This window comes from Biomphalaria glabrata, chromosome 15, assembly GCF_947242115.1.
Source record: "Biomphalaria glabrata chromosome 15, xgBioGlab47.1, whole genome shotgun sequence".
In the NCBI taxonomy this organism is placed as follows: Eukaryota; Metazoa; Mollusca; class Gastropoda; family Planorbidae; genus Biomphalaria; species Biomphalaria glabrata.
The window spans coordinates 32,675,888-32,687,188 of NC_074725.1; positions in this window are offsets into that span (position 1 = coordinate 32,675,888).

The following is an 11,301-nucleotide window of genomic DNA, read 5'->3' on the forward strand; positions in this document are numbered from 1 at the left end:
TGATACGTCCCTTTTGGAAGCAAACATTTTTACTGATACGTCAGTTTTGAAAGAGACAAAGGATGGGCCCACATGGATTCCGTGGGAAACTATTCTCAGCCTCAACGTGTCGCTCTGGTGTTAAGGCAGACGAATGGGCCAATAGGAAGGTGAGGCAGAACCGCCATTGGGGTTCTAAATGGAGTGAAGGAGAGCATCACATACCGTTCCTTTAAGGGACTTCCAAGGGAGAGAGGATCAGCCTTGTTATCTCTCCCGACTTTAGATTGTAATGTATACAGTATTTGCAGCCGAAATTCCCTCTTGTTTGGAGTTTTTTAAATCAGATCAAATTTGTTTTATTTTAGGTGTAGATGAGTTTCCATGGGCTTAACGTGTGAATTTATTGTCAACTGTGATGTGACAATTACAAATGTAGAGCATATTAGCTTTCTAGGACTAAACAAGTCAGAGACAGAGAAGGTGCTTTAGTCCATGCATGAGACCATGAGTATGCCTCTGTTTTACAGCTTATCAAATTGCGCACAAAATAAAGAACAGGAAAAATTTAAACTAGAATAAAATGTAAAATACGTTGTTTTTATACCATTCCTCTATTCCAGTAAGAACTTCATGGAACCTGGACTCGGATCTCAAAATGGCTCTAACGGCTCTACATTTATTTTTTTTAACTTGAAAAATGATAAGAGTCAAACAAGAGTTTCCCCCCGTGTGGCTATCATCATCAACTTTCCTTTGCGCTCTTCATGGAACATACGGCCTCAGTAAATACACGCCCCTCTCCACGGTCTCTTGCTAATGTTTTCAATGGCTATTTCCTGTCTCCTCGGCTTTATCTAGTACACCACGTCGCCACTTTCTTGTTTGGTCTTCCACTGCGTCTAATGCCCTGGGGGGTTCACTCTAAGGTCTGTCTAGCGCTTGTGTTGGTATCTGTTCTAAAGCTGTGACCAATCCATCCATTAGTGTGGCCAACGAGCTAGTAATTCTTTTCTAAGCGACATACATCAACTGTTAAATTTTTAGGAAAATCGTTTGGGCCGTTTTTGAGATCCGCGTCCAGGTTACACCTTCCACCCTCCGCCCACACTCCAATTTCCAGGTTCCATGAAGTTGTAACCTGAATAGAGGCATTTAAAAAAAACATACTTAAAATCTCATGCGCTAATGTACTCATTATATACAGATTTTTCTTTAGAGATGGGTAGACTCAGAGGCTCCCTTAGATCCCGAGATTCTCTCCTTCTCCCTCTTTGTATCTCTCTCTCTCTCTCTCCTCTCTCTCTCAAATTTACATCAAATCAAGGTGATTCACCATTTGTTTGTAAACGCTTATATAATATTTGCAGTTACCTCTAAAATCAATACTCGTAGTCACAAGACAAAGTTGGATATACTAAATTTTATGATTATACTAATCCGGAGAGCTGTCTCAGTCAATCTTACTTGGTTCGTCTTGTTGTGGTATTTCAGAAGTGAAAACACTCAATGAAAATGCGTCTGTGGGTCTCGAATTAGTTACGTAAGGAGGTTTTCAATTTATTCATATTATTTAAACTTGTTTTGTTTGTGAAACACATTCACGCTCGTCTTGTCTTCAATCTCTACTCATCTGCAATGGAGTACACCTTTGATCTGTAGTCTTCAATCTCTAGTCTAGTTTTCAATCTCTAGTCTTTTCTTCAATCTCTAGTCTTGTCTTCAATCTCTAGTCTTTTCTTCAATCTCTAGTCTAGTTTTCAATCTCTAGTCTTTTCTTCAATCTCTAGTTTTCAATCTCTAGTCTTTTCTTCAATCTCTAGTCTTTTCTTCAATCTCTAGTCTTGTCTTCAATCTCTAGTCTTTTCTTCAATCTCTAGTCTAGTTTTCAATCTCTAGTCTTTTCTTCAATCTCTAGTCTAGTTTTCAATCTCTAGTATTTTCTTCAATCTCTAGTCTTTTCTTCAATCTCTAGTCTTTTCTTCAATATCTAGTCTAGTTTTCAATCTCTAGTCTTTTCTTCAATTTCTAGTCTTGTCTTCAATCTTTAGCCTTTTTTTCAATCTCTAGTCTTTTCTTCAATCTCTAGTCTTTTCTTCAATTTCTAGTCTTGTCTTCAATCTTTAGTCTTTTCTTCAATCTCTAGTCTTTTCTTCAATCTCTAGTCTTGTCTTCAATCTCTAGTCTTGTCTTCAATCTCTAGTCTTTTCCAGTCTTTTCTTCAATCTCTAGTCTTTTCTTCAATCTCTAGTCTTGTCTTCAATCTCTAGTCTTGTCTTCAATCTCTAGTCTTGTCTTCAATCTCTAGTCTTTTCTTCAATCTCTAGTCTTGTCTTCAATCTCTAGTCTTTTCTTCAATCTCTAGTCTAGTTTTCAATCTCTAGTCTTTTCTTCAATCTCTAGTCTAGTTTTCAATCTCTAGTCTTTTCTTCAATCTCTAGTAATGTAAACCATTAGTTCATACAAATTGGGCCTCTGGTGAGTTATACTTAAAGATTTCACAGTGTTGACTTTTTTAAATGTTAAAACGGCAAACGTTTTTCCGGTTAGCCTTGGGTAAGGAAATTCTTTGAGACATATCACAGTTAAGTAGTCGCATTGTGGACATTGACCGCTTCTGTGACATAACCTTCATAATGGTCACTTTATTTAATAATGGTGGCATTATTGTATAGATCTCTGTTTTTACGTTGTCTTTTGTGCTTATGTAGAATTTGTTGAATATCACAATTCAAACCTATAATTATTTTTTTTAAGGGAAGGTGGAATGGAGAGAGAGAGAGAAAAAAAAAAAAGAAGAATTAAAAAAAAATTGTTAGGGGAGTTAATCAATGAAAGTTATTGCAATATGACAATTGTTCATGAGTTTTGTTTCTTAACAAATAAATGAACAATCGCTATCAGACTATACATTGTGCGTGTGGTTATATGTATAAGTGTTTATATCTTCTTTTATAACAAAAAAAAAACAAAAATTAATTAAGTTGTCTTACACTTAAGTACTTAGTATACCATGCAAATTAGTTTGAGTTACTTCTTATGCTGGGTAGGTTTCAAGCTAAAATATTTATTGTATACATTTGCGGCTTTTCTTGTACGACAGGGAAAGTTTGGGATGATTTCTAGACTAAGACTAAGACTAAGACTAAGACTGCTTTATTGATCCTTACGGAAATTTGTTGTGATTACAAGGACTCGTTTCTCATATAAAGACAACACAACAGAAAAATACACATAAATACAACAGACAAGATAAAGAGTTCATTCAGCGACTACACACAGGTATCTTGATGCATTTCATGTTCCCTAATCAATGAGTGGCGGTGATAGAGTCTGACCGAGTGAGGTACGAACGAGTTTTTTAACGCTCCGTTCTTGTTTTGATTGACAGCAGTCGCCCACTTCGCGACGACCTGGCGTAGTTCTGATGGAGCGGGTGGCCGTTGTGTTCTAAATTTTTTTCGATTTTTCTTAGGCACGTTTGTTCAAAAAGTTCCTTTAAATGTGGTAATGTTGTGAGTGTAATTTTTGATACTTTTTTAATGATGTTTTCTAGACGTTGCAACAGTTTAGATGAGGCGTTGCCTTGCCAACAACTTATTCCGTATGTTAACAGATTTTGTATAGTCGCGCCGTAAAATGTCTCAAGGATCTTCTTGTTTAATTTAAAACTGTTGAGTTTGTATAGAAAAAAGAGTCGCTGGGCTGTTTTCTTTGTCAGAGTTCCAAGGTGGTCTTCCCATGAAAGCTTGTTGTTGATGATAACGCCTAGATATTTATATGCCTTTACTTGTTCTATAGATGTAGTGTTTATTTGCAGTTTACGTAGAGTGTGTTTTTTCTTTCTAAAATCTATTATAAGTTCTTTAGTTTTTGTTACATTCAGTTCTAGAAAGTTGTCGGTGCACCAGTTTGTAAACTCTTCTATCGAGCTTCGATACTGAGTTTCGTCTCCTGAAATAAGACCGACTATGGCAGTATCATCAGCGATCTTAGTGATTTTAACTGATTCATAGATGCTTCTTATGTCATTAGTGTAAAGAGTGTATAGCACAAGAGAAAGTACACAACCTTGTGGAGCACCCGTACATAGTACTCGAGTTGACGATTTGGTGTTGTTGACTTTAACATACTGGGGCCGTTGGGTTAAAAAATTTAGAACCCATGCTTGAAAGTAAGGACTTACATTTAAGTTACTCAGTTTGTTTATCATTAGATGTGGCTGTATGGTATTGAAAGCCGAGGAGAAATCTACGAAGAGGACTCGTGCATACGTTTTGGGTATATCGAGATGCTTATGAAGCTGGTCCAAAAGCAAAAGAATGGCATCCTAAGTTCCTCTAGCTGCTTTGTATGCAAATTGGTGAGGATCTAGGCTGTTAATGACTTTTGCAACAAGTTGTTTAAGCATATATTTTTCAAAACATTTCTATGGGTTGCCTCACTTGAAACCAAGACAATATTTAATTATTTTTATTTAGATCTAGAGACTGAAGATTCATAGTAATTTGGGGCGTGGATATGAGGAAGTCTAACACGTGGGGGGCCGTTTGTTTCAGGTGCCCCAAGAGCCCAAAAAAGAGGCAACGCCCAAAAAAAAGGCAAAGAAAAGAGGCAAAAGCCCAAGGATTCCTAGGATGTACTAAGCTAGAAAACTGAAGTCAAAAGCTAAAAAGCTGAGGTTTCCTAAAAAAAAAAAAAAAAGAAAAAAAAAAGTTCTAGATATCTGTTCACTTTAAGACATAAAACTTTTTGAATATGTATATGAACAATAAAAAACAATACATTAGACTTACTATTGTTTTTTTTTTTCTAAGAATAAAGAATATATATATATATTTAGACAAAATTATCATTATTTACTTACAATTTCGTTGTACAGATTTTTGTTTTTTGTTTTTGACAAAAAAAATTTGTATATGTTTATGCTTACAGAGAGATTTGAACCTCGTACCTTTGGCTCCAAATGCCACCATTTAACGGACAAAGCCACACGTCCTATATGAACATTTAAAGTTTATTCCCATATAAATTACTTTTAAATAAATTTTCTTTTTAAATGATAAATCTTAATCTTTTTTTTCGGCTATACTCCATAAACATTTTTTTTTAAATCTGTAACTTTAAATAACTAAGACGTTATAGATTATTCTAAAAGAATAAGCAAAACAAAAAAAAAAGGATTTATGTGTCATATTTTCTTACGGTTGACCTTTAAAATTAATAGTCTAGTAATACTTATACATATTAAAAATAGATAAACCTTTTTTCCAACAGTTATCTACCTTTGAAGGTTGACCTTTCCGTACATTATTTTCGTAACAGAGTGACATAGAGAACTCTATTGACATTTTCTAAAGAAAATTTTTGCATTTTTTATAATAAAAAAATATTTGTTTTAGTTTTAGAATTAAATAGGCATGATAATTAGATAAATCTTTTACAATTGTATATTATAAAAAATCAAAAACATCCATTATCTTCTAATTATTTTTGAAACTTACAATTAAAAGTTATTAAAACTTGTACGTTTTTATAAACAACCAAATATACGTTTTATACGTTCTTTATATATTTTGAAGAACCTAATGTCCATTATTTTACTGTACAATACTACATAAGGAGTAACCAGTCAACCGTTAGGCTCCCGACACTGAAATCTTGGTTTGATATCTCGACAAAGATATTACAATTTCATAATTGTCCTTAGCTATTCTATGTCCATCCAAACCCAGTATTGTAACGTAATTTGGGTAAAAAAAACACTGGTGCTGGCAAAATTGTTCGTTAACGAAGCAGATGATCAGATCATTTTCTACTCTATAGATCGCAAATTCTGAAAGGAAATCCAACTACTATAATTAATAACCAATCAAAACAAGTCATGTGTACTTTCGAATGACTGTAGAAGGGCCACTATTCTTAACTTTTTACAAACATGGAATGTGATTGATTATTGGAATACAAAACAAAGACTGAATCTTTATAAGAGTATACTTTAAAAAAACAAGTTGAAGGGCCAATCATACTTGAAATATACAATTTTCAATACGTTCGAAATACAATATCTCAGATACACTTGTATTTATTACGATCTAACTTCTTGTTCCACAAAGAGATATATAGATATAGTTCGTCCATCGTGGTTCGAGGATGACCACTTTGTCATCCAAGGGGCTGAAGGCTTTGCACTGGGGTTTCATGCCTCCTCTTGTGGCTGGTGAGACCTTTGTGAGCCCGGAATGTTCGGCCGCACACTTGGCAGGTTATTCCAGCTGGAGCTAGTGTCGTTTGACTTGCTTTTCTTCTCTGGCGTTTTTCTTCTGCCAGATTATTCTTTTTTCCTCAGCAACCTGTGAGCCAGTTTTCACAGCGCGACGCCATGATGCTCTGTCATGTGCCTCTGTCTCCCAGGTGGCTGGGTCTATGCTAAACGCCTTCAGAGAAGCTTTGAGGATGTCCCTGAAGCGCTATCTTTGACAACCATGAGAGCGCTTTCCTTCGCTTAGTTGGCCATACAAGAGTCGTTTAGGGATGCGGTGGTCTTCCATTCTGCAGAGATAACAAAGGACAAACATACTTACTCTTTCTCAAACACATAGAAAGAAAATTAAGAAAATAAGTTTACATTACGTGCAGACTTATCACATTCATAACCTCAAAGTACATAAAACATGGATATAACTCATACCAAAGTTACAACAAATAAACATTGCATTTTATTATTCCATACATAACCCTGACAATAACAGATGGCATACATAAACTTTGGACAACGTTCAACGTCTGTTTAAATAATAAAGAAAATAAGTTTGAATGTATTGGTGTGTGTGTTTGTATAAGTAATAACTATTAAAAATGTGCATGTGTATGTATTTAATACATCGTTTATTTGCTTTAAAATTATAATTACTAAAAATTACCTATAAATTATTTATTTTTTTTTTTTCAACAAGAGAGACAATTAGGACTGGAAGATGAAAGCTGACAATTTCTTTTAGTTACATTCCTTTGACCAAATTAATAAATTTTCAAGACAACCCAAACAGGACAGGATTTCGTGAAAATGGACCAAATGGACTACTAAATTGTTAAAAAAAATAAAACAAAAACAGAAAATTAAAAAAAAAACACTATTACAATAAATAATAATAAAAATAAATTTCATCTTAAAAAGGAACACTTTCAAAATATTTTGTGAATGTTTTTTTCACCAATTTCTGGACATTTGCTGTCATCATTTTATGGACCTTTGCTGTCACCTTTTTCCTGACCTTTGCTGTCATCATTTTTTTGAACCTCTGCTGTCATCAATTTCCGGACACACTGCTGTCACTATTTTATGGATCTTCGATGCAGCCTACTCCGTGATTATACTGTAAATCCTGGAATATGACTTTATAAAAATGTTTTTTTTTTTTTTAATGAAATTTTCCTTGAGTTATTATTAATTTAGAATGATGCTTTGTGTGTTTTCTTTGAAAAAAAAATAAATAAAAAATAAAAAGAAGCCCAATATAGAGGCCAAGAGCCCAAAAAAGAGTAATAACTAATAATAAGTAATAACTATTAAAAATGTGCATGTGTATGTATTTAATACATCGTTTATTTGCTTTAAAATTATAATTACTAAAAATTACCTATAAATTATTTATTTTTTTTTTTTCAACAAGAGAGACAATTAGGACTGGAAGATGAAAGCTGACAATTTCTTTTAGTTACATTCCTTTGACCAAATTAATAAATTTTCAAGACAACCCAAACAGGACAGGATTTCGTGAAAATGGACCAAATGGACTACTAAATTGTTAAAAAAAATAAAACAAAAACAGAAAATTAAAAAAAAAACACTATTACAATAAATAATAATAAAAATAAATTTCATCTTAAAAAGGAACACTTTCAAAATATTTTGTGAATGTTTTTTTCACCAATTTCTGGACATTTGCTGTCATCATTTTATGGACCTTTGCTGTCACCTTTTTCCTGACCTTTGCTGTCATCATTTTTTTGAACCTCTGCTGTCATCAATTTCCGGACACACTGCTGTCACTATTTTATGGATCTTCGATGCAGCCTACTCCGTGATTATACTGTAAATCCTGGAATATGACTTTATAAAAATGTTTTTTTTTTTTTTAATGAAATTTTCCTTGAGTTATTATTAATTTAGAATGATGCTTTGTGTGTTTTCTTTGAAAAAAAAATAAATAAAAAATAAAAAGAAGCCCAATATAGAGGCCAAGAGCCCAAAAAAGAGGCAACGCCAAAAAAAGAGGCAAAGAAAAGAGGCAAAAGCCCAAGGATTCCTAGGATGTACTAAGCTAGACAACTGAAGTCAAAAGCTAAAAAGCTGAGGTTTTCTAAAAAAAAAAGAAAAAAAAAAGTTCTAGATATCTGTTCTTTTTAAGACATAAAATTTTTAGAAAATGTATATGAACAATAAAAAACAATACATTAGACTCACTATTGTTTTTTTTTCTAAGAATAAAGAATATATATATATATTTAGACAAAATTATCATTATTTACTTACAATTTCGTTGTACAGATTTTTGTTTTTGACAAAAAAAATTTGTATATGTTTATGCTTACAGAGAGATTTGAACCTCGTACCTTTGGCTATAAAATCCACCATTTGACGTACAAAGCCACACGTCCTATATGAACATTTAAAATTTGAGTCTATATAAATTACTTTTAAATAAATTTTCTTTTTGAATGATAAATCTTAATCTTCTTTTTCGGCTATACTTCATAAACATTTTTTTTTAAATCTGTAACTTTAAATAACTAAAACGTTATAGATTATTCTAAAAGAATAAGCAAAACAAAAAAAAAAAAGGTTTTATGTGTCATATTTTCTTACGGTTGACCTTTAAAATTGTTAGTCTAGTAATACTTATACATATTAAAAATAGATAAACCTTTTTTCCAACAGTTATCTACCTTTGAAGGTTGACCTTTCCGTACATTATTTTCGTAACAGAGTGACATAGAGAACTCTATTGACATGTTCTAAAGAAAATTTTTGCATTTTTTATAATAAAAAAATATTTGTTTTAGTTTTAGAATTAAATAGGCATAATAATTAGATAAATATTTTACAATTGTATATTATAAAAAATCTAAAACATCCATTATCTTCTAATTATTTTTGAAACCTACAATTAAAAGTTATTAAAACTTGTACGTTTTTATAAACAACCAAATATACGTTTTATACGTTCTTTATATATTTTGAAAAACCTAATGTCCATTATTTTGCTGTATAATACTACATAAATAGTAACCAGTCAACCGTTAGGCTCCCGACACTGAAATCTTGGTTTGATATCTCGACAAAGATATTACAATTTCATAATTGTCCTTAGCTATTCTAAGTCCATCCAAACCCAGTTTTGTATCGTAATTTGGGTAAAAAAAACACTTTCAGACTGGTGCTGGCAACATTGTTCGTTAACGAAGCAGATGATCAGATCATTTGCTACTCTATAGATCGAAAATTCTGAAAGGAAATCCAACTACTTTAATTAATAACCAAACAAAACAAGTCGTGTGTACTTTCGAATGACTGTAGAAGGGCCACTAGTTTTAACTTTTTACAAACATGGAATGTGATTGATTATTTGAATAATAACAAAGACTGAATCTTTATAAGAGTATACTTTAAAAAAAAATAGAAGGGCCAATCATACTTAAAATATACAATTTTCAATACGTTCAAAATACAACATCTCAGATACACTTGTATTTATTACGATCTAACTTCTTGTTCCACAAAGAGATATATAGATATAGTTTGTACATCGTGGTTCGAGGATGACCACTTTGTCATCCAAGGGGCTGAGGGCTTTGCACTGGGGTTTCATGCCTCCTCTTGTGGCTGGTGAGACCTTTGTGAGCCCGGAATGTTCGGCCGCACACTTGGCAGGTTATTCCAGCTGGAGCTAGTGTCGTTTGACTTGCTTTTCTTCTCTGGCGTTTTTCTTCTGCCAGATTATTCTTTTTTCCTCAGCAACCTGTGAGCCAGTTTTCACAGCGCGACGCCATGATGCTCTGTCATGTGCCTCTGTCTCCCAGGTGGCTGGGTCTATGCTAAACGCCTTCAGAGAAGCTTTGAGGGTGTCCCTGAAGCGCTATCTTTGACAACCCTGAGAGCGCTTTCCTTCGCTTAGTTGGCCATACAAGAGTCGTTTAGGGATGCGGTGGTCTTCCATTCTGCAGAGATAACGAAGTACAAACATACTTACTCTTTCTCAAACACATAGAAAGAAAATTAAGAAAATAAGTTTACATCACGTGCAGACTTATCACATTCATAACCTCAAAGTACATAAAACATGGATATAACTCATACCAAAGTTACAACAAATAAACATTGCATTTTATTATTCCATACATAACCCTGACATTAACAGACACAATAGATAAACTTTGGACAACGTTCAACGTCTGTTTAAACAATGAAGAAAATAAGTTTGAATGTATTGGTGTGTGTGTTTGTATAAGTAATAACTATTAAAAATGTGCATGTGTATGTATTTAATACATCATTTATTTGCTTTAAAATTATACTTACTAAAAATTACCTATAAATTATTTTTTTTTTTTTTCAACAAGAGAGACAATTAGGACTGGACAAGCTGACAATTTCTTTTAGTTACATCACTTTGACCAAATTAATAAATTTTCAAGACAACCCAAACAGGACAGGATTTCATGAGAATGGACCAAATGGACTACTAAATTGTTAAAAAAAATAAAACAAAAACAGAAAATTAAAAAATAAACACTATTACAATAAATAATAATAAAAATAAATTTCATCTTAAAAAGGAACACTTTCAAAATATTTTGTGAATGTTTTTTTCACCAATTTCTGGACATTTGCTGTCATCATTTTATGGACCTTTGCTGTCACCTTTTTCCTGACCTTTGCTGTCATCATTTTTTTGAACCTCTGCTGTCATCAATTTCCGGACGCCTCGCTGTCATCATTTTATGGATCTTCGATGCAGCCTACTCCGTGATTATACTGTAAATCCTGGAATATGACTTTGATAAAAATGTTTTTTTTTTTAAATGAAATTTTCCTTGAGTTATTATTAATTTAAAATGATGCTTTGTGTGTTTTCTTTGAAAAAAAAAATAAATAAAAAATAAAAAGAAGCCCAATATAGAGGCCAAGAGCCCAAAAAAGAGGCAACGCCCAAAAAAGAGGCAAAGAAAAGAGGCAAAAGCCCAAGGATTCCTAGGATGTACTAAGCTAGACAACTGAAGTCAAAAGCTAAAAAGCTGAGGTTTCCTAAAAAAAAAAGA